This window comes from Eptesicus fuscus, chromosome 3, assembly GCF_027574615.1.
Source record: "Eptesicus fuscus isolate TK198812 chromosome 3, DD_ASM_mEF_20220401, whole genome shotgun sequence".
Lineage (NCBI taxonomy): Eukaryota > Metazoa > Chordata > Mammalia > Chiroptera > Vespertilionidae > Eptesicus > Eptesicus fuscus.
Genome location: NC_072475.1, coordinates 4,037,217 through 4,062,375, shown reverse-complemented (window position 1 = coordinate 4,062,375; position 25,159 = coordinate 4,037,217). Strand labels below are relative to the sequence as shown.

General features: G+C 42.8%; 1 protein-coding gene across 5 annotated transcripts in view; it reads right to left on the bottom strand.

The window, feature by feature from the left end:
- The window catches only part of DYRK1A (dual specificity tyrosine phosphorylation regulated kinase 1A), a 132,244-nt gene extending 107,581 nt beyond the window's left edge, over window positions 1-24,663 (bottom strand). For 2 of the 5 annotated variants that reach the window (XM_054713543.1, XM_054713546.1), the window contains exons 1-2: window positions 23,783-24,655; window positions 18,222-18,311 (exon numbers count right to left, since the gene is read on the bottom strand). The gene's annotated coding sequence lies outside the window, so the exon portion shown is untranslated. Of the gene's footprint in view, window positions 1-18,221; window positions 18,312-23,782 lie in introns of all 5 variants that reach the window. The other 3 variants (XM_054713545.1, XM_054713544.1, XM_054713547.1) reach the window with 2 other exon arrangements.
- Window positions 24,664-25,159: the final 496 nt, after the last annotated feature.

Below are 25,159 nucleotides of genomic sequence, written 5' to 3'. Positions count from 1 at the left end.
TGTTTAAAAGTAAATATTCTACATCTTCTGAAATAATGTATCTTCTTGACCTTGAGAAAAGGCTTATAAATTCTGACATCTTATATTGTATCAGCATACTTCTTTAAAACAACTCAACTCCTACCAGAAGAGAGAAGAGTCAAGACTTCATCTCCAACTACAGACCTATACACACCCCGAATAAAATAGTTTATGTATTAAACTTCAGTAAAAATTTGCCTATAGCCCTAGCCGGTTTGGCTCAGTGGACTAAAGGGTCCCAAGTTCGATTCCAGTCAAGGGCACATGGCCAGGTTGCAGGCTCGATCCCCAGTAGGGAGCATGAAGGAGGCAGCTAATCAATGATTCTCTCTCATCATTGATGTTTCAATCTCCCTCTTCCTTCCTCTCTGAAATAAATTTTTAAAAGTATTTTTTTTAAATTGCCTATAGATGATTTCTTTGAGAATATGCCCTGCTAAGAATATAAAGTTTTTGAAAATGATCTGTATCTTCACGTAGAAGCAGTAATGAGTAATGAAGAAAACTACCTGCTATTAGTAAATAGTAACCGTAAGTCTTTATTAATGGGTCAAACGCTTATTGAGAATAGTATATACTGTGAGCAAGGCATCCTGGATACAAAAAAAGGGGGGGACCCTGCCCATGGCAGCTCAATCTAGCAAAGGTGCCAAATACAAACACTAATTTTAAAAATGCCATGTAGAATAAGTTTGTGCACAATGTGAACACAAAAAGGAACTAATGAGAACACAGAAGCGATCCATTCTACCCCATCCCTGCCTCCTTCCAGGTGGGTTAAAAAAGACCACAGGAGATGACATCTGAAACAGTAACTAAGATTTATAGAAGACTTCCCCAAAAAACCCACCCACAAAGGTTAAAATTTAAGATTTCTATATATTGGTTCCATTAGGAGCACATTTATCTGCTTTGTTCCCCAAATGTCTCTAGCATCTAAATCAGTGCCTGGCCTGGCCGGTACTGCTCGGTGGTTGAGTGTCAACCCATGAACCAGGTGGTCACAGTTCAATTCCTGGTTGGGGGCTTGATCCCCAGTAGGCGGCATGCAGGAGGCAGCCAATCAATGATTCTCTCTCATCATTGATGTTTCTCTCTCTCACTCCCTCTCCCTTCCTCTCTAAAATCAATATAAATATATTTTTAAAGTATGATTAATAATAGGATATTTCATAGTCTCAAAGTACCTGTACACAAAGTATTTATTAATTGTGCGGGGTAAGGTGGGACTACTAAACTAGAAAAGCCTGAAGGCACCACTATAATCAAATGACCAAAGTAAATACTATCAGTAATGAGACAAACTGAAATCATATACCACCTGGAGTAGACACAACAGCCCCCAAAGATTTCCACATTCTAATCCTTAGAACCTGTGAATGTGCTACTTTACATGGCAAAGGAGAATTAAGGTTTTTTAAGAAAAAATTAAATTTGCTAATCAGATAACTTTAAAATTGAGAGGTTATCCCTAATTATTTTGGTAACGTCAATGTAATCTCAAGAGTCAAATGAAAGGACAGGGAAAGAAGTGGGAGAGAGAGATGGCAGCATGGGATGGACTAGGCCCAAAGTTGCAGGCTTTGAAAATGAAGAAAGCAAGCCATAAGCGCAGAATGCAGGCACAGCCTCTAGAAACTGGAAAAGGCAAAGAAATACATTCTCCTGTAGACCCTCCAAAAGGAATGCAACCTGCCGACACCTTGATTTGAGCCCAGTTGAGATCCATTTTGGACTTCTGAACTGTAAATTAATAAATGTGGTAACTGACTACAGCAGAAATAGAAAATCAATAATACACCACCTAACAAATGCAAGGAGAAAAATATAACATCACTTTTGTGATATTCCTGAAAAGATGCCCAACCTACATCTAATATGAAGAAAAATCAAACAAATTCACATTGAGGGTGATTCTATAAAATAACTGGCTTGTATTCTATAAAAATAGCCACATCATAAAAGACAGCTGAAGAACTGAACTGTAATGATGGTTATATTGCTGTTACGCCCATTTGTAGGGATTATGAACTACAATATTCAAAAGAGACATCATGTCAACAACTTTCTCTCAAATGGTTTAAAGAGTAAGTTATTTGTATTAAATGTAACTTGTATGAGTTCATTTCAATAAATAAGTAAATAAAATAAAGGTAGTAGACCCCAAATTGCAGACCAAGCTTCCAGGTTGGCGACCACCTGGTCCTCAAAGAGCCCAGAGGTATAGTCTCTGGGGCAAATGAACAGAAGCTCTACACTTGCAGATACCGAGCACAGCAGGGAGTGGGTTTGAGGCACAAGACAAAGCAGCCTATGCAGAGCTGTGGACTCCAGGCCCCCTCCCCGTTCCGTGTGCAAAACTGCAAGCACAGGATATGCACTCCCCTTCCCAGGTGTGGATTTACAGTTTCCATCAGGAGACACCAAAAGCCCTGGAGTAAAATCCCTAGGGATATTCATATGCCTGGGTCACTCCATCACTGTACTAAGCCTTCAATGAACAAGGCTCACCCTCGCAAGTCTCTCGTCGGTTTTATTGTGCCTTCCTCAAATACAAGCCACTAGCCCAGGAAGGGCCAAATCTCTGAGGAAAGCTGCCAACATCAACGACAAATCAAAACAAGCAGAAAAACAGGAACCCAGAGGAAACTGAGACAATGCCGTGAAGGAAAAGTTTTTAAAGAGGTGTTTAACTACAGTATGAATGTGTTGGTTGAAGTAAACAAATATATGTATTCATGAAGTAAAAACTGAAATAACCAGATGGAAGATAAAAGTTGAAAAATCTCTCTCAAGAAGGGTAAAAAAATTTTTTTAAAAAATTAGAAGATAACAAAATCACATGTCACTTGAGAAAACCAAAGAGAAGAAATAATCAAGAAAATCATACAAGAAAATTTCCCAGATTTAAATGATATGCATCTCCTAAGTAAAAGGATGGGTCCAACACAAGGAAAACACCCATGCCAAAGCGAACACTACAGAATGTCAGAACACAAGACATAAAGAACAGAACCTTAAAACTTCATGGTGAGAGAGGGGGAGATGTCACATACAAAGGACCAAAACCTACTAATGAATTAATGAATCTATGCAACATCAGAGAGAGTCACATATTTGTGCCTCCTGTACTCATGCAGTATTCTAACAGCTAACACTGCCATCCCCCAACAAAAAACAACACCCAAGCTGTAGGAAACTACAAGACAGATGACAAAGTTTCTTCAACAAATAAAGTCAAGGGGGGGGAAAGATACAGAGGGGAAACTAATAGATTAAAAGACTTAAGAGATCTGCCAATCAATTACAATTTATGGACCTTACTTAGATCCTGATTTTAATAAACTGTTGAAAAACCAAATTTTGAGGCAATCAAGGCAATTTGAACTCTTACTGGATATTTAAAGAATTACTTAATCTTTTGAAGGTATGATAATGGCATTAGGGTTATAGTTTAGGAACTAGTCCTTAGAGAAGCTGTTACACCTGTTTGTAGTCACAAGTGAAATTATGTATCTGGGTTTGCTTGCAAAATCTCAAAGGGAAAAAAAACAAACTCAAAGGGAAGAGGTGTAGACAGATATACAGATGTTTTTTTAAAGTGGTCATGAGTTGATAAATGTTGAAGTTGGGTAATGAGTACATGAGAGTTCATTATGTTCTGTAACTATTCCATACTTTTGGGTATTTTTAATGAAATCCAAAATATATCTGCTATCTGAAGCTAGAACACCATAAAGCAATACATTCAGAGTTCTCAGTAAAAAATACATTCAAGCTGCAATTGTGTTTCAAGTCAAAAGTTTTAATCATGAGGAAAAGGAAATTAAAGGTATTTTCAGACAATGTCTCAAAAATTAAACTCTCTCGCCCTGGCTGGTAAGGCTCAGTTGGTTGGACCGTTGTCCATATACCAAAAGGTGGAGGGTTTGATTCCTGGTCAATAAAAAGAAAAAGTTTATTTTAAAAAATTAAACTACCATGCATTCTTCCTCAGGAAGTACTGGAAGTTGGGCCCCAGGAAAATCTATATATATATAAAACCCTAAGCAACCGGTCAACTAGTTGGCCGTTTGACCGGTCACTATGACATGCACTGACCACCAGGGGGGCAGGCGCTCAACGCAGGAGCTGCCCCCTGGTGGTCAGTGTGCTCCCACAATCGGAGCACTGCTCAGCTGACCAATGGGCACCAGAAGCCAGGCTCACGGCTGGGAGCGCCGCTGTGGCAGTGTGAGCCTTCCCGCCTCCGCAGCGGCAGCAGGCACAGCTGGGCCAGGATGAGCAGGAATGGTGCAGCACCCGTCCCAGGCTCGGGCTCCTCCCTGGCTGCCTGCCACTTCACGCACTACTACATCCCTTGGGGGATGTCGGATTGTGAGAGGGCACAGGCCAGGCTGAGGGGCCCTACCGGTGCACGAATCCGTGCACCAGGCATCTAGTGAAAGATAAAAACAGGAAATATAAAGGCCAGAGAACAAGGAAACAGGAGATCCAAACCTATTGGAGATATGTAAAAGGCATTGTATTAAGCCTAGAAAGCAGGAACAAGACTACCATAGTCATAATTAAACACTGATTATGTTTAACAACAACAACAAAAAGTTTGATGGTGGGTCCCCTAAGAAGGTTAAGAGGGGAAGGATGGAAGGAAGGAGAGGGGAGAATAGGACAACTAATTCTCTGATATATTTGTGCAGAAAACTATATTGAGAGGCTATTGGAAGGCATGCGAAAACTCAGTCACAAGTAGCTAGAAAAGAAAGCAAACAGAAATACACAAGACAACTATTAATTCTAGGAAAAACAAAATCATACAAGGAAGGAAATGTAATCATAGTATACAACCGATGAACAAGACTACCATAGTCATAATTAAACAATATATTTAACAAAAATATATATAACTTTAATGAGTAGGTGGAAAAAGAAAAGTGTAAGGCAGATGAATTCAGGGTAAATATTCATCTCCCTTAACAAAAAGTCAATAGTGTCTTAAATTTTAAGTCAAATACAAGCATAAGGTCAGGAATACCTACCAACTCCCCTTCTTCCCTTGTCACAAAAGCTAATTTTGTTCAGAACCCATTTGCACATCTACCCACTTAGGTACATGCTAAGGAAAAACCATGCCCAATTCCAGGAGTGTGTCTAATTGGTCTAAATGTAATGCCATTTCCCTTTCTAGTGAATGTTTCAGAAACAGGCATAGAACCCAGGAGATAAATCTGCCAAAGAGTTTCTAGGCAAAGTTTCCACATTCTTATATAGCTACTAGAGGCCCGATGCACGAAATTCATGCAAGGGGCTCAGCCCTCGCAACCCCTCACAGCCCCGGCTTTGTCCGGAAGGTCGTCTGGACGGTCATTCTGCTGTTCGGTCTAATTAGCATATTAGCTCTTTATTATATAGGATAGGATAAGAAAAATGTTCTCTTCTCTCTCTGGACATTGTTGCATTAGATATAACTCCTGAAACTGCATCTTAATAATCTGAGGGTGTGACCACCAATGACTTAAAGAGGGAGATGAAAAACCGGGAGCCCTTAAGACATGATAATGCCACCTAATCAATTAGCCCGAGAGTCTATCCTGCCCCTGGACTTCCAATTTATGGACTTTACTTAGAGATGCATACTGAAATAATCACAAGTAAAATTATGTATCCGAGTCAAATTCTCCTATTTGAAGCCAGTTTGAGTCAGGGACTCAATACTGGCATCCAAAAGCAGCCTGATACAATAAGCATATGACTTAGAAATAGAGGACTACAGCAAGAAGAAACAGCTAAGACTTGATGTAAAAGTGATTACCTATAGGGCAGAGCTTGCCAACTAGTGGGCATGGCCCACAATGCCACAAGTGTCCTGGATGTGCCAAGGTCCTCTCAAGACCTCAGGACATCCGAAGCCTCTTGTGGTTGATCCATGCAGAGCCTGGGGGTAGAATGTTCAGGAAGCAGTGCTCCAGCAGGGAGAGGACCAGCAGTAGTGAGGGTGTACAGGGGACTGCCGTTTTCATTATCAGCCTGTCAGCAGTATTCAACTTTGAGTATATGCATGTTAAAACTAAAAATTAATTCTAAAAAAAAAAAAACTGCAGTAAGCAGAAGAGACTAAATTTCTGATCAGTAAGAAGGGTCACTAACAATAATATAAGGACGTAATTGAAGACTATTTCAGAAACAACACTCAAGAGCACGGGAACAGGGTAGATTTCAAAGTAACAGAAGAGGAACAGCTACAAGGAATCGGAAACTACACAGATGTTTCTTCTTTAGTGACATAACTGTACTCAATCACAAAGAGAAAACACAAAATTACTTTTTGTTGTGCATTATACTGACTGGATATTAGATGCGACCTACCAAAGTCTCTTCAAGTTTTACAAGTAATTCAACTCAGGAAGCTAAGATACAGTATAAATTAACACCAGAAACCCTTCATTCAACCTTGTGTTAAGGACTAAGCAAAATTCTAATACTAGACCCACAATTCTCAAAATATACAAGGTTGCTGCTCTCATAAAATTAATCAAGTATTTGCTAAACCATATTCGACAAAAGCTATATAGAATTACGAGTAAGAGCTGAGCCTGGTTTTGAATCCTATCTTACCAACCACTAGAGAAAATTACTTCACCTCTAACTAAATCTAAATTTCCCATCAGTTAAATGAAAATAATAGCTTACTAGGTTGTGGTATGTGTATGTTTATAAAGTGTTCAAGCTTGATCAAGATTGCCCTCACTATGTTAACAGGTGAGGAGGTGGTTTCCTACAGATGCTAATGTGCATTGTGTGTCTCCTAGAAGGTCATTTTCTCCGAGTTTATTTCCTTCATACCACGTCACCCAGGGAGTGGTCTGCACAGCACATTTATGGCAAAGAGAAGCTCCCTACTAGTTACCTTGCTTCTAATCCACTTGGACTGATTTTTCTTACTGTGTCCTCATACTGTCAGCCACTTAATATTTTTGAACCACTATTTAGCATTCACTCTGCAAACCGTTATATTCAATTATCAGACTACTAGAGGACTGGTGCACGACATTCGTGCGGGGGGGGGGGGGGGGGGTAGGGAGGAGGCCGTCCCCTCAATCCGGCCTGCGCCCTCTCGCAGTCCGGGAGCCCTCGAGGGATGTCCAACTGCTGGCTTAGGCCCACTCCCCGCAAGGGGTCCTCAGCGCTGCAACGGAGGCACTCACCAGCTGTGAGCCCAGCTTCTGGCTGAGTGGAGCTCTGCCTGTGGGAGCACGGTGACCACCAGGGGGCAGCTCCTGAGTTGAGCGTCTGCCCCCTGGTGGTCAGTGTGCATCATAGCGACTGGTCATTCCGCTGTTCAGTAGATTTGCACAATAGAGTTTTATTATATAGGATTATGCCTTGGGCCTCCTGCTAGACCCTGACCATTTCAGAAACAGAGGGAATATCTTTTAGACTGATTGCTCAAGTATCTGAGAAAAACATAGTATGGTAACAATAAAAACGCTTTCTCACAGAAACCATGCAAGCATTTTAACCTCATTCTTTCAGTCATTCAGCAAACATTTATGAAGTCTTCTATGTGCCAGAGCCCTAGGATACATACAATAATGAACAAAACAGATGCAACCTCTGCTCTTAAGCAGCTTAGTGCAAATCGTATATGTACACACACACACACACACACACACACACACAGCCCTAATAGCTATCAAATTCAGGTCAAACAAGTGTGAAGCTATGAGAAGAAAAAGTTTAGGGTGTTTGGAAATGTAACAGAACAGAAGGAGGGGGAGTCAGGGAAGGCTTCCCTGAATATACAACCTCCAAATTAACACTGAAAATATGGCCCTTGCCTGTTTGGCTCAGTGGATAAAGTGTCCGGGGTTCGATTCCGGTCAAGGGCATGTACCTTGGTTGCAGGCTCGATCCCCGGTGGGGGTTGTGCAGGAAGCAGCTGGTCAATGTTTCTCTCTCGTCGATGTTTCTAACTCTCTATCCCTATCCCTTCCTCTCTATAAAAAATCAATAAAATATATTTTTTTAAAATTTTTAAAAAAGGACTGAAAATATGAGCATGAGTTAGTAGAACCAAGTCCTCAGCATATCCCTTACTCTTTGTAACACTATAAATAGTAAGTACATACTATCCCTGTCATATAGACAGGGAAACTGAGGCTCAGAGAAGTTTATATACTTAGGAAAAGGCAGGGCTAGGATTCAAAGCCAGATATCTAGATCAAATTTACCATTGCACAGTGCTGTTTGGGACAGACAGACTCTAAGGTGGCTCTCCCACACAGCTTCCTGTTGCAGACCTCTCCCTTCACACAGGACTTTTGACTTGCTTTTAAGCAAGAGAACAAAGGAAAGGTGATGGGACATCACTTCTATGGATATGATACGTAAGTCTTACGTCTGTTTTGTGAGGAGACTCTCCTCTCTCCTCCACTGCCTGTGAGAAAGTAAGGGCCACGTTGGGAAGGACCAGACAGCAGGGAACTGAGAGCAGATGCCTACCAATAAGCAGGAAGAAACTGAGACCCCCGCCCCCCGCACCAGTGAAACAGTGCACAAGGAACTGAATTCTACCGAATAACTATCTGAGCTGAGAAGAGATCTTTCCCCAGTCAAGCCTCAGATGAGACAATAGCTCAGCCAACATCTTGACTACAGCCCACTGATACCCTAAAGCAGAGGACCCAGCTGAGTTGTGCCCAGAAATCTGACCCACAGAAAACTGTAAAATATAAATGTATGTGTTTTAAGCTTCTAATTTTGTGACAATATTGTTACATAATATTGTTAAATTAATAAAGTTCTTCCAGCAACCACTGGTACTTTGCTTAAAATACAGATTTTCAACTACTCTTTGTTTTTTCCCCAAATATGTTTTTACCGCCCGGCCAGTGTTGCTCAGTGGTTGAGCGTCCACCCATGAGCCAGGAGGTCAAGATTCGATTCCCAGTCAAGGCTCATGCCTGGGTTTTGGGCTTGACCCCCAGTAGGGGGCATGCAGGAGGCAGCCAATCGATGATTCTCTCTCATCACTGATGTTTCTCTCTCTCTCCCTCTCCCTTCCTCTCTCTCTGAAATCAATAAAAACATTTACTTTAAATATGTTCATGGGTCGACCTTCAACCACTGAGCAACACCAGCTGAGCTCACTCTACTGCTCTGAACTACACATCAAGTCACCTTCAGGTAGCAATCACAGTTGTTCTTTTCATGCAAAACTCCCATACCAAAATGTTAACATTACCCACAATCTCACCCTACATTTGACAGTAGCCATTTTAACAACTTTGTCATATACCTGCATTATTTCTATCATTTATGCCTGTTTCTATTGACTGAGTTTCCTGTTCTATGTCTTTGAATTCAGTGATGTCCAATCTGTCAGTAATTCCATACATTGCATTTTTTATCTCATACTTTAGTTTTCACTACTAAAAATTTTATTTGGGTTTTTTTAGACCTTTCAAGTTTCTACTTAATCCTTTGAATACATGGAATACAGTGATAATAACTGTTTTAATGTCCTTGCCTGTATCCATCAGTTCTGGGTTGGTTTTAATGGATGGGTATCTTAATTATAAGTTATATTAACCTACTTATTTGCATATTTAGTAATTTTTTATTGGATGCTGAACATTTTGCATTGTTGAGTAATGGGTTTTGTTAATTTCCTTAAAGAGTATTACACTTTGCAATGGCAGGCAACTGTATTACTTCAGATCAGTTTGCTCCTTTCAAGGCATGTTTTTAAGCTTTTTTCAGATAGAACTAGTGTAGCCTTTACTTTATTCAGAGCTAATTTATTAGCCCACTAAGACATGACCCTCTGGAGTCTCAGGGGACACAGCATATAACAAGATCTTTCTACTGTGCCTATGAGATACTCAAATATGTCCTGGCCCTGTGTGAGAGCTCTGAGTCTTGTTCTGCTTATAGCTTCCCAGGGAATTCCTTCCCCCCAAAATTGTTCCTTTATGAAACTGTACCCTGAATATGCACAGCAGATTGGTATTGTCAAACATATAGGGACCACTAAGGTTTATGGAACTCTCTGCATGGCTCCCTTCTCTCCAGAACACTGCTCCTCAAATTGGAACCATCTTGGACTCCCCCAACTCCAATCTTATTTTCTCAGTTCAGTCAGGCCACATGGTTCTATCTGGATTCCTCCTCACTGCACTGAGATCTAAGATCTGAAAACTGCCTCCAGGCAGAAAGCTGGGCCATAATTGGGCTTACCTCGTTCATTTTCTATCTGTCAGAGATCATAGTTCTGCACTACCTGTTGTTCAATATCTGAAAACGGATGTCCCATGTATTTTGTCCAGTTTCCTAGTTGTTTACAGTAGAGGGTAAATTCACAATGTTACTGCCTTATAATGAAAAGCAGAGGTCATGACTCCTGACACTGATTTTAAAGGCATTGTTTTATTTAAGATACAACTCCTAAACACGTACATACATACATCATCTATCACATTATCCCATCTTTATTTTTATGGTGGCATATACCACTCTATACCATTCTTTGTCATTGTGTCCAGTTTGCTTTATTGCTTATTCTACATTTTACCATAGAACGTAAGCCCTGTGAGTGCAGGGATCTTGTCTATCATCACTCCTGCATCCCAACAGGTACTCAAGTCCAAATTAATTCAATCAACAAGCAAACTGATTTAGAAGTTATTTCACTTACTATGTACTGTGAACTCTTCTCACTAGTAAATTCTGATCTAGACGCAGGTAACACCGACTCTGGAGAGTTCCTTAGAATTGTCTATTATCTTAATTAGCATCATCTAAGTAAAGGTTCTTAGTTGCAAACAAAAGACACTAACTGACTTTGTTGAAACTGAAAAGGACGTTATTAAAGTATACTAGACAACTCACAGAAAACCCAAGAGGGCCTGGCTTGAAGGCTACATAATCCAGAATTCAAACCACAGATCTGGTCTAGTGGAGACAATCTAGGATTCAGTCACTGCAACTTGTACAAGATACCAATGACACCGGAACTAAATGCTCCAGTTGGATCTCTGTCACTGTCAGCCTCTGGAAAACAGATGCAGCTGTGATCCCCTTGCACTGCAAATCCCAGGCTTCTGAGGGAGTGCAGTGAAGGTCAGATGATTGCACACCAACTCCAAAAGATGCAGAGAAAGTGAGCAACTGACTTTCAGATTGAATATTCTACCTCCCAACAAGATTTCCCCCCCAATGTTTTATTGATTTTAGGGGAAGAGAAACATTGATCGGCTGCCTCCTGCATGAAGCCCTCCCCACCCGACCCCCCACTGGGGATCAAGGCCACAACCACAGCATGTGCCACAAACTGGAATGAAACGAGCGGCCTCTCAATGCAGGGGACAATGCTGAGCCACACCGGCGAGGGCCCACGAAGATTCTTAAGGTAAAAAATTCCCCCCAACATTGAAAGCTGTTAAATGTTCCTGTTTATTATCCAAAAGAGTAACAAACCAGTAGCACAAGGCGTCAATCCCAGAATACCAGAACTTTTATCTATTTCTTTAATTAGTGGGTTATAGAAGCTCTATTTTTCTCTTTCTTTTCTCTCTAAATATTTAACGTTAGGGCAGTTAACTCTTTGCTGGGGGTATTATTATTATTATTATTATTACTATCTGGAGGCAGCATATGTAATCTACTGTGATTAACCTTAAGCCAATTTAATTCCATGCATCTCAGTTTTCTAACTTACAAAACAGAGATACTACCAACCACCTTGTAGGGTTGCTGAGAATATTAAAATAACTAATAAAAATGAATATGTACAATGTCTGGCCCATAGCAGGCAATCAATTAAGAGTAGCTATTGTTACTATTATTAAATGACAAATTAGAGGAGAAACTCAGTAATTGACACAAACATCTTTTTTTAAACATGCAACAGGTTGAAGATCCAAGCTTCTATTTTACCTTAGTACTGTACTATAATTGTTCTCTCCCTTAGCTCCCATGTCACCAGAGATAAAGCAACAAGTAGCTTAAAGAAGTCTAACATGTTGCCATCAAAACTGAAGTTCAATAAATAAATAAATAAATAGGTGGGTGGGTGGGTGGGTGAGTGGGTAGATGGAAGGATGGAAGGACTGCTCGCCCTGACCACAAGCCATCTCCCTGCACATTCCTCGCCAGTGAGCTCTGACTACACTGGAAACTTGGTGAGGGCAGGAACCATTTATGTCCATGTGACTCACTACTATGTCCCAAGAGCCCAGCATGGGGCCAAGCAGAGAGACGGTCCATAAAATTTAAATATTTGCTTTTCTAAATATTTACAACAGAAACTAGTCACTGAGAAGAGTTTCCGAAGTATTTTAAAACAAGTCACCTATAAGCTTTAAAAAACTTCATTCTCCTGCCGAAACCGGTTTGGCTCAGTGGATAGAGCGTCGGTCTGCGAACTGAGGGGTCCCGGGTTCGATTCCGGTCAAGGGCATGTGCATTGGTTGCAGGCACATTCCCTGTAGGGGGTGTGCAGGAGGCAACTGGTCGATGTTTCTCTCTCATCGATGTTTCTAGCTCTCTATCCCTCTCCCTTCCTCTCTGTGAAAAATCAATAAAATATATTTAAAAAAAAACAACCTTCATCCTCCTGACAAAATCAACACCTTCAATAATGTTCTAACTACAAGACCCATTGTTTTGAAAATCCATCCATTCAATGAACTTTCCCCTCAATCACTCTTGTTCTGTCATCCAAACCTGAAGAAGTTAAAGTCAAAAAAGCATCCAAACAAACCATGTTCTTCATTTTCCTGTCACTTGTTAAATAAAGTAAAGCTAGAGCTTTTTTAGATGTGAACCTGACAGCTACTACAAATGCTGGGCTGACATTCCAGATAGAACTGCTGGAAGAACATCACTTCGTTGGCTAGGAATCATGAAGAATATCCAACAAGTTAAAACCACAAGTTAAAACCACTCCAAATGACCACTAAGGGCTGTATCTATTTCAGTAACTACTAAAATTATGCACTTCTTTTAAAAATAAGGCACAATCTTTCCACCCCATAATCTTGCTTCTAACATATAGTAGATATTTCACATGCATTTAAGTTATTAATCCATGAGTAAAAAATTTTGTCTCTTTCCTAGCTACAAAGAGCTTTCCAATCGTATTAAAGGCAGGATTCACCTTTTTCTTTTTCCTCAAGGCTCCCATATTCCCTGTCCAGCTCTTTATCCAAATGTACAGACATTCCTCTGATGTAGTCCTTTTGTCCTTGAGACCAACTAGTAAAGATCAAAACATGCAGCTCACTGCAATCCAACAAGTGTTTAGTTGGTGCTTACTCTGTGCCAAACCTTCGACAATCCCTGAGACAAGAGGGAGCAAAACACCGCTGCCCGCTCACTGAAGGGCATTATTCAAATCAACACAGGGACACATGGGATATTAAACAAGAGGTGACTGGGACGGGAGGGTGCTTTCCTTACAAAAGTGCCATCTGAGCTGAAACTGAAGGAGGAAAGAAGTGTAAAACAGAGGATAGCTGACTGAGGAAGCAGCACGTGCACAGACACGGTCCAGAGACCTGGGGCCTAAGACTGCACAGGGGCCATCATCCAGGTAGGGGGTCCTGTAACTAATTTGGTCTTTACTCTAGAAGTCACAATAAATCATTAAAGAGGGGTTTTTTTGTTTGTTTGTTTTTTGGGGGGGAGTGTTGTTGTTTTTTTAAGGACAGAGAATTCTTGTTTATCCTTTTGCTCAAATCCCTCTTTGATTTCTGCCCATTCTATTAAACTTTCCTTATTCCTTGACCTTCCTATATGCCCACATCCTTTACTTCAGATACCTGTATCTTTGTCTTATTCAGCAACTAGCTTTCCTCCCAGTGGCTTCCCATGAATCCTACGACTCTTCAAGTTCTTCCTTCTGCGTAACTAATACTGCTGAGTAACTGTGGGCCTTCAGGGCAATTCTTAAGTAAATGTACCTAGCTTTACTGGAGTTCTGAACTGTACCAGAGAGCCATGATAGGAAAATTTAAAAAGTAAAACTAGATTGCAAAATACTCAATGAGATCCTAATAACCTTCTTACCGTTGCTGTTTTAAAAATTTTTTATGAAACAATCTTTTGTACCATAGAAATACTGTCTCCCAATGTCTGATATAATGATGAAGTTAAAAAAACACCAATGTGGTGATACTTGCAGGTCTTTTCAAGGGGAAATAATGACCTCAGAACAAATTTTTCAGTAGACAGTATTTATCTTAAAGACTGGAGTCCTATTCAGATCCAAATAAACTTTAATTCAAAAATTAACTATCAAAAGACCCTAAAACGAGAACAAAATTTTGACCTTCAAAAGGCAACATCAAAAACTACTTCATTTCATAGACTCCGTGTTCCCTTTAATGAAAATGTATGTGTACTCTAGACTGGGTTCTTAAGGCTCCTCCAGAGACTATTCAAGATCCCACCCACCGCCCCCAACGAGAGCATAACTTCCATGAGGGTATAGAGCAGGGGTCCTCAAACTTTTTAAACAGGGGGCCAGTTCACGGTCCCTCAGACCGTTGGAGGGCCGGACTATAGTTTAAAAAAAACTATGAACAAATTCCTATGCACACTGCACATATCTTATTTTGAAGTAAAAAAACAAAACGGCAAAAACACCCGCATGTGGCCCGCGGGCCGTAGTTTGAGGACACCTGGTATAGAGCATACCTTTTGATTTCAGGCCCCAGTTCCATGTTTGGCACTAGCAGATACTCAATAAATAATTCTATCCACCTCAAATGATAAATTATTTTTAGATGATCATCTCCCAATAAGGATACAAGTAAAAATGAACAGAACATGATATTTTTCATGAAAATACTAAGACCCTCAGAATAAATTAAACTCACATGTTCAGTTAACCAGGTACTTTTCAATCTTTGAATTATGATATAACCTTTTCCTTTCCAGATTCACAGCTTCTAACATTGCCTTCTGCACTGCCCCATTGCTGAGCTCATCTTTAACAGTGCTACAAATGATGCCCACCTGCCCTAACGGAAAGTTTGAGCTACAGTAACTCTCCTCTGTTCTTCAACAGTTACTCCAGGTCCTGCTGTAGAAAGTATTCTAAACTGTCCCATTAAACCAATCATTCCACACATACAACATTTTACTATACTGCCACCAAGTTTAATTCTCTATTTCCAAAAACTTGGCGACATTGCTATTTAAATCCCGAAATATTCACTTTGTTTTGTTGAAAACTAAATAATTAAGAAATTTTTAACGTGTTTCAAACTTGGGTCTCCCATCTGTCTTCCACTTTTTACCTTTTCTCATTCCTTCATGCCTATACACCTCAAATGGCCTGCCTTCCAAGCCCTCCTCCTTGTGGTTCATCTTCCTAACCCACAGATATGTCACCACTGCACTGCCGAAAAACCTTCCATCACCCCAAATTCAAATTCTTTATAATACATAAGACCCATCACTCTCATTTCTCACTGCAGTTGTTCCTATCCCTCCCCCAGCATATATATATATCTACATATATACACATATAGAGGCCCGACGCACAAAATTAGTGCAAGGGGGTTGGCCCTTGCAGCCTCGGTGACTTCCCTGGGCTTCATCCAGAAGGTCGTCCGGAAGGATGTCTGGTCTAATTAGCATATTACCCTTTTATTATTATAGATATACATATGTACATATCTATATGTGTATACATGTACATGTGTGTATATGTATATATACATACATATATATCTCTGGAACACACTCTGGCTGTCACCCCTCACTTCCACCACCACCCCAGGCTGCCACATGACCTCCTCCAGAGGGCTGTCAATCCCAGGTTCTACTGTAACAAGCCTAGCCATTCTTCCATACCAAGATCCGGTCCCACCTCCTCCACAGGCATGCTCAAATGCTCAGAATTGTCTTACTACCTGTGTTCTTCTAGTCCTTCAATGTCAATACCTTTACTTGCTAACAAGGTCTTGTTCATTTTGCCTGTATACACACAACTATCTCAACACTAACAGCAGAGGAAACCAAATCTTGTTCACTTTTGTAGTCAAAGCTTATACCACTATCATTCACATATACAGGATAGTTTATTCAATTGAAGAGGACTAAGAATCCCCTCTTACTTTTAACAAGGATTTACAATTATAAGCACTTACACTTTATCAAAATACCAGTTTTTCATCTAACACAATACAGGAAAATCAGGAAATATGTTTAACTATATCTGACAAAAATGAGTATTTTTATCATTTAAAGCACAAGACTTATAGTACAACTTAAGATGTTCAAACTCACTCAAATTAACGAAATGAAAATCCAGCCCTGGCCAGGTGGCTCAGTTAATTGGAGCATCATCCCGTGCACCGAAGGGTCACAGGTTCAATTCTCAGTCAGGGCACATACCCAGGTTGAGAGTTCACTCCCCGGTCTGGGCTCGTAAGGAAGGCCTGGGCTCATAAGGAAGGCAAGTTCCCACATTTAAATATTCACTTGACTAACTTGCACTATTTATCTAAGTTGCTCACAAGTGAGCCAACCATTCACTACCAATGAGCTCACACATAAGAAGCATCATTTTTTTAAATTAACAGGTATCCCTATAAAGTCCCAGTGCAGTTGGTACTCAGTCCTCTGTTCCTTCTTTGGTAAAAAGAACAAAGAACCAAGAGTCAGGAAAACATATGCTACTTCCAGACCTGATTATGCTGAGGCATTGGTTAACAAGCAATTTAGTTTCTTTGCATCCATTTCCTTCTTTAAGAAACATGAATTATATCAATGTTTCTACAGCATCAGGAGTACCTGGAGCCCTAATTACGAAAGCAGATGCCAAAGCATCACCCGACCTGCAGAGAGACGACTATGTCTTGGGAATCCCCCCAAAAGACTGAGAACCGTTAAGTTTTCTCAGGGCTCTACTAGACCTAGTAATTCTCTATATTGTCCAAAGGAATCCTACACCTTCCTTTTTTTTTCAAACCCACAGAAATTAAAGAGGAAGATATTAGTAAATGTATTTATATTTTTTTAACTATTTGTATGCTATAGCGTCTATAGATGCAAGCGGCGGACCTTTTTAATTAAATTCAAAATATCGTAGCAGTTAACTGGTTGATTTGAGAGGAAGGGAGAGCGAAAGAGAGATAGAAACATCAATGATGAGAGAGAATCATGGATCGGCCGCCTCCTGCATTAGGAATCGAGCCTGCAATCCTGGCATGTGCCTTTGACCAGAGTCAAACCCGGGACCCTTCAGTCCACAGGCCGACGCTCTATCCACTGAGCCAAGTCAGCTAGGGCAGATAATAAATGTATTTTTAAACATCACTGCTAACATCCTCCTCGCAACTTCTATGACTCAAACATTTACTGAAACCTTGACAAGATGCAAGTGTTATTCTAGTAGTATTGTTTGCTGAGGATATCAGCAGGAACACACACTGTATAGTCGAGGAGACTAAGGCAAAATCCAAAAGCTAAGATTCCAAATACTGTTTACATACAGTATAGTCACAGCCATCAAGAATCATGTTTCTCTCAGTAAAATAATGTGCTATTAGACTCAAAATACCTTCACTACATTTTTTCTAATCTGACATTCATGCAAAAACTGCATGTGCTGAATACTGGTGAGCTATCTGAACTTGCATACCATAGTTTAAAAGATTAATGACCAAATAAGAAAAATAAAACTTATTAGTGCAATGTGTTGTCTTCTCAAAAGTTTATTTCTGCAAGTTTCTCCCAAAACATCTGAAAGTGTGACAGCAATGTTTCATAATCCCCCATTCTCCTCTACTTCAGGAGAAACATTTTCAGCCAAACAACTACCAAAGACCACATATCCCAGCCTCCTTTGCAGCTAAATGTGGCCACCTGGCTAAGTTCTGACCAACAGGTATAAACAAAAGTGTAAACCATTGTAAACTTCCAGGTTTTTTATTAGTAATAAAAAAGTGGGGGGGGGGGTAGTGGGGAAAAGGAAAGGGAGAGAGAGAGGAATATCGGTTTGTTGTTCCATATGTATGCACTCATTGATTCTTGCATGTCCCCTAAGAGGCATGGGTGTGTGTGTGTGTGTGTGTGTGTGTGTGTGTGTGTAAGAGAGAGAGAGAGAGAGAGAGAGAGAGAGAGAGAGAGGGAGGGAGGGAGGGAGGGAGAAACCCACAACCTTGGAGTATAGGAATGACACTAACCAACTGAGCTACAAAGGGAGAGGAGAGGGGGTGGATGTGCCTCCCACATCCTGGTCCTGGACTGTGGATGTGCTGGGGAGCCGTCTTGTCCTGTACAGAAAAGGATGTCTCCTTAAGCATGGGAAAGCAACAACACAGAAGAAACCAAGATCCCTATACCATGCAACCCCATCAGCCTTAGACTACTTATACTTGATACATGAACTTCTTGTTCAAGCCACTGTGTTTAGTCAGAACATAGGCCCAATCTCATGTTCTAATTAATATATAAAGTTTAAATTTGTAATAAATATTAAATAATAGCTACTTACCAACTCAGTAAAGCTGAAACTAGTTATAAATTCTTGGGTAACCCCACTACTGAAATTATTGCTACTGTAAACAGCTTATATTTATATGGCATTCTACACTTTTGCAAAGCACCTCATTACAGTATCTCATTTCACATTCTCGAAATCCTGGGCAGGGCAGCTGGTGCTATGCACATTTGGCATATAGGATACCGGAAGCTCAGAGAAGCTATTTTGTCAAAGACTGTACAACTAAGCAGTGGTACGTACTTAGGCAGGGTTCAGTCTATAGGCTCCTCATACCATCATTCTGTGTACATATACGCTTATATATCCCTGCTACGTGCCAGGCAATGGAGTTACAGGTGTGATCAAAAAAGAATTATTCCTATCCAGATGCACCTTACAATCTAACGTAGGGATAGACATTAAATGAATACACACACATACACACATGAATGCAATTGAATAATTACATAGCTATTTGCAATAAGAGCTGTGGGAAAAAAATAAAAAATAAAGAGTCCTGTAAGAACCTCTTGGCCAAGGAACCTTACTTAGACTGGCGGTCTGGGGAAGGCCTTTCGAAAGAAGTAGCATTTATACTGAGACCGTAAGGATGAGTATGGATGAAGAGGAGGAAGGGAGGGAAAAGGGGAGAAGAAGGCTATTTAGAAATTTACATCCATTATCAATCTCACAAGAACACTAAGGTAAGTACCACTGACCCCATTTACAGCTGAAGATGCTTAGTGAACTCACTGTGCTAAAGGTCACACTGGGTCACACTGCCAGTCAATGGCAGGTCCTGTTGAGATTCCAGACTCCCCTGACTGGACCCTCTACCAGGCACCACCGCCCAGGCCAGTTCTCTCCTCTCTCCACAGTATCATGCTGCTCTACTGCTATCTATAACTAGTTATCACAGATTTCAAGTAGATGTCACAATTGCAGCATGTTTTTACCCAAATGTATGTGCTAAGATGCCAACCTTAACCACAAATATCCATAAAACAAACAAAAAAATCAACTCTTGTCATTGTATTATTGACATATTTACTTAGAAAAATTAGGGAGTTATTTAATGAACAGGGATGTTACTTAAAATAGAAGTGACCCTGAAAATCAGTTTCATTGCATGTTAAACCAGCTCACTAATCCCCCCCACACACACACAGCCAATTTAAACAAGCATTTCAATCATGGGGAGATAAAACTCAAAACAATTCAATTCAAAAGATACATCTTAAGCTATTATGCACTATACATTAAATGCATATATATAAGCATATGTCCCTCAAACAAACTAAAATATGTATATGCCTTGTCAAAACCCTAACAGTAATACAAACTTTTAAAAATAATCTTCAAGAAGAGAGGGTACATAGCTCTGGTAGAAGAATTAATTGCCAAGAAGCCAAAATGATTCTATATTAGCAAAAAGTATGCCTACAAGGAACCACATCATTTTAGATGTTCAATGTACAGTGTTGTTATCACAATAACTCATTATACAACTCTAGAAGTAGGACTTCAAAGCAAAAGCATAACTATTAAAAAACATTTAGATGGTTTATACAAATCAGCATTTCCACAATTTTTCATATACCAAAAAATGAAACTAAGGCTGCCTGTAGCCATTAGGTTAGGACAGTGGTCGGCAAACTCTTTAGTCAACAGAGCGGCAAACCGCCGCAGTTTGCCGACCACTGGGTTAGGAAACAAGTAATACTTAAGTCTTTAATTACCTACTATGAACCTTAAATTATTTTAGTCATGTGAAGTAAACATTTCACTTTCACATAACCAATGGTAAACTTTACAGCTCTTGCTTAACATTATAGTGTTGACATAAGGCAAGGTTTCAAGATTTCTTCATTTAGGGGCAAAGTGAAGAGAAATTTTAAGTAATTCAAAATAATTTGATTATTTTTCCAAGTAATTAAACACAAGTTTTAACCACTCAAAATTTTTAATCCAAAATTGTGCTAGCCTTGGATTATGAATTACCAAATTTTCTCTAGCCATCAAAACATTGCCCAATGGTCAAAATATATATGTTAAGAAGTCTCTTAAATGGCATAATCATTATTTATAGAAGGTGCTCTTATCCAAGTTCTGCAACACTTTGACAGGGCAACTGTGTTAATGCAAAGTCTCAGGTGACCATGTTTGATAGTTTCATACAACATCTTTACTTCTAAAAAGAAAATATACACAAGTTTCTGGAGGTAAAACTACCAAAATACTCAACACAAATTCTTAGATCACAGTTTAAATTACTGATAAGGAATATAACAAAATCAAAGACTAATTAAATTTGGGGAGAAAAGAGGTAATTTCTTTATAAAGACTCTTTTTGGAAGTTTTTAGGTTTTGGTGGGTTCAGATGGTTAAAGTTTTTCCTTAGGGATAAGAGCAATTGCTTGGAGAGGTGGGGGAGGGGGAACGTGCAGTTCTTTGAAATAAAGTTACTGCTAAAGCAAAGAAAAATGGATACACAACTTATTACAAATATCAAGTCACAAATGAAGCCCCTTGTTCTATTAATCTTATATTTAATGTCATATATATAAGGCAATTCCCTTCTCATTCATAATGAAGTTACTTCTATCCAAATTTTCTTCCCATAACTGGACACTTGCCAACAATAAATATGCATGTGAAACATCCTGTGCAGACTAAATTTCTAAACTATTTCTTATTTTTCTAAATTGTTTTCTAGTACCCAAAATTCAATACAAATTAGTCTTTTCATCCTTTGTATAGTTTCAAAACAAAATACATGCCCAAGGTCATTCTATACCATGTGTTTTAACAAGTTATCCTGCGTTTTGCTTTTGCAGATAAACATTCATAGCACTATAAAAACCTATATAAATTCTTTAAATACTAGTTGCTACACTTACCACTCCCCACCCCCCCCCCCAACTTTAAGTCATAAATACAGTAACTCTCTGTAAATAAAACTAAGGGCCAGACCCTGAACAATATTCTAGAAGGGGGGAAAATTCTAACCAAGGGTATTTTTTACTATATCTACCTTCCCCCAACAGGACAGTGCATTAAAATGGAATATTCTTGTTTATTTTGAATGTTAGTGCCCCTAAAAGACTGGACTAAATCATTAATTTTTTAATCCCCAACCAATTTTATATTTGTTGTTTCTAATAAGGTCCCACCAAAATATCTTTAAAATATGTTTAAGAAACAGTCTTAGCCCTAAATTCCAAATTCCTAACAATAAAGATCTTACTAGATCAGTCTATCTCCCACTCTTACTAATAATGACCATTCGCTCAATCAAATCTTGAATCATTTTTATGTTTCAAATAAGTGTGCCTTCACCTTCCCTAGACAGGGATGACCCTTCCTTTCTAAGCTTATGGCTCTTCTGAACTTTTTACCCTAGAACTTGGTATAGACACTGACAGAAGCCCTTAACTTGCTAGCAAGGTTTAAAGTCTAAATGAATTTGGACGGCCACCAAAAACACTGCTGCTACGGCAAGGCAAGTCCTCCAAAAGCAATGGGGTATTTTAAGTGAAAGTTTTATGTATATTAAAAGTCTGAACCATCGCCAAGCAAACTTTTTTCAAAGAATCTACAATTTCTTCAGATTAAAGTCAGCATATGAAATTTTAATTCTAGTCTCATATTTATAGCTTTCGGAAAATACTCCTAATGTAACTAAACAATTAAAATATGAGAAATTTAAGAAAACAAAAGCTAGAGAAAATTCCACTGAATTATTAAAAACCCCAAAATCAAAGTATTAAATATATCCTTTCTTAAACACTGTATATGTAAAGTGTAAGGGGTCACAGAAGAAATCTCTGTATTCAAAGATTAAAAATGACTAAACAGAACTTTACACAAAACTTTCTTCTGACTCACCAATACTTAAATGACACCTATAATTAAAACTAAGTGTGGAGAACGAAATGTACCACATTTAATTCCTTCCATTCAAAAAAAATTGTCTACATGGTTCTCTGGGTGGAATGGGGGGCTGATGAGTTTCATTAAGTGCCTCATCTCATTCCTTCCTTTTCACTTCAGCCAACTACAAAGTTAATTCCACGCTAACCTGGACATGGGCACCATCTCCAGGTGAGAACCCTGAGTCATTACACCCAGAGGGCTTCAAACGGGCCGGTGTGGCCCACCAGGAGTGACAGCCTGGTGACTAGACGACAGGCTCCCAGCGCCCCAGCTCCGTGACCTTGGATGAGTCACCGCTCAGTTTCCTCATCTGTGAAATGGGTCCGTGTCCACCGGGAGGGTGTCAAGCCCCCGGCAGAGTGCGTGGCCCTTGTCGTCCTCATCCTCCCTTGGGTGCGCACACCATGTTTCCAGGGGCCTTTTTCTGACAACTGGGGTGGAATGCAAGCCCCAAATGCTGCTGCCATTCCAGGGCTGCACCGCGGTCACAGGATCCACAGACCCCGGGGCTGGATGGAAGGCCCCGCCAAGCGATCGGGGTCGATCACGGACTGATTTTGCCTTTTTTTAACCATTTCGGGGTAGGGAGGGGCCTCTCGCTAGGGGCTAAGGTGTCGGGCAGTGGCCGTGGCCGAGAGCGGGTGTGGGTCTGCAAACAGACCGGCAAGTTCTGCTGCAACACCCGGGTCTGAGCGACCATCGACCAGCCCTCGGCCACCAGCTCCTCCGGCCGCTCACCGGGTCGCCACTCCGCCTCCAGGGGCCGGGGTCGCCCGCACCCGCGGCTCAACTTCGGAGCACGCCGGGGGCCCTCGCCCGGAACCCGCCCGGGGCCGCGGGGGGACCGGGCGGCCGACCTTCCCGGCGCCTCGCCCAGCCGCCAGCCCCATTTTCTTAACCCGTGCATTGTCCTTGCGGAGAACCCCGGCGGCTCCCACACTGGAGGGGCCGAGAGGAGGGACGAGGGAGGAGCTGGGGGCAGAGGATGAGGAGGAAGAGGAGGAGGAGGAGGAAGACAGCCTCCTGCCCTGCGCTCGGGCGGCCAGGGGAGGTCTGGCGCGTCCTCCGGCCCCCGGGCCCCGGCTCCCAGGAGGCCGCGGCCCCCGCTCCCGCCCTCCAGCAACTTTCCCTCCGCTCGCGCCCGCCTCTCCTCCGGGACCGGGCCGGCGGCTCCCTCCCCGGCGGCCAGCCCCGGGCCGCGGCGCCTCCTCCTAAAATGGCAGGTCCCTCCCTCCGCCCGGCCGGCCTCGGCGCGGCCCGGCTGCAGGCCGCGGGGGGGAGCCGGGCGCCGGGCCGGGCGGGGCCGCGGCCGGGCCGGACACTCACCGGGACGATGGCGGGGCGCTCGCGCCGCTCCCTCCGGTGAGTCTCAGCCTCGGGCTCCCGCCGCTGCGCTGCCGCCGCGAGTCCGCAGCCGGGGCCGCCCGGCCGCCTCCTCTCCGCTCCCTGCTCCGCGCCGCGGCTTCTCGGTGTCGGTCCGGCCCGCGGTCCAGCGGCGCCCGGGGCCGGGGAGGCGACAGGCCCCTCCCCGGCAAATACCGCAGTCCCCGGACCCCGACTCCCGGCGGCGGCGCCGCGCGGCCCGGCCCGGGCGGAGGGCGGCGGCGGCGAGGCCGGGCGCCGAGGGGCGGCCGCTCCCGCGGCTTCTTCCCGAGGAGGATTTTATAAATCTCACAAAATGGCGCGCGCTCCGAACCTGCGCAGCGAGCAGCGCCGGGCCGAGCGGCGGCGGCGGCGGCGGCGGCGGCGGCTCCTCCGCCAGGAGAGCCCGAACCGCCCGCCCCCGAGTCCCCGCAGACAGACACACACTCACACACACACGCGCGCACGCACACTCGCCCTCGCACACGCTCACTCACACACACACTCGCACACTCACACCGGTCCCGCCCGCTCGCCGGCGGCGGCAGCGGCACCAACAGCAGCAGCAGGAACAGCAGCAGAAGCGGCGGCGGCGGCGGCGGCGGCGGCGCCCGCACCCCCCGCTCGGGGTGTCCGCTCCCTGAGCCCGACCTGAGCCGCGATCAGCAGCAGCGACGGCAGCAGTCTCCCCGGATCCCCCCGCCGCTCTTGCCGCCACCACCCCCGCCTCACTCCAATAGGGTTTTTTATTATTATTCGGGCGGGAAGCGAAAGGGTTTAAAAAAAAACCAACCAACAAAATGGCGACGGACCGACCCGGTCGCTATAGCAACTGTCAATCAAAACGCAAAACCCCGGCTGACGTGCTGACGTCCTCCTCCCGCCCCCCGGCCCAAGCCGGAGGGCGGGGCCTGTTGCTCGGGCAACGGCAGATTCTGTTCCCTCCTTTCCCTCTCCTCCGCCGTCCCCGACCAACCACCCAACCCCCTCAGGTCACGTGAAGGATAAATTCGGAGCTCGGGCCCGCTACGAGTGTCAGAGGAGGGCGCGTGATTCGCTCGGGGGAGGGGAGAGGAGGGCGACGGCCGGGCGGAGGGAGGGGAGGGGAAGAGAAGGGGGGCCGAGGCGGCGGCCCGGCCTGCACGCCAGAGCCCGCCGCCTCCCCGGCTGCCTGGCCGCGCCCCGCGCCCGCGCCGACTGCGGCCCGGGGAGCGCGCGCGGCCTCTGCGCCTCCGCCTCCGGAGCCCCGCGCTTCCGCTTCGTGCGCCCGCAGCCCCACCCGCGCCGGGAGAGGAGGGGGAGGGGACGGGCGCTGCCACCGCGCGGGGCCCCGGGAAGCCC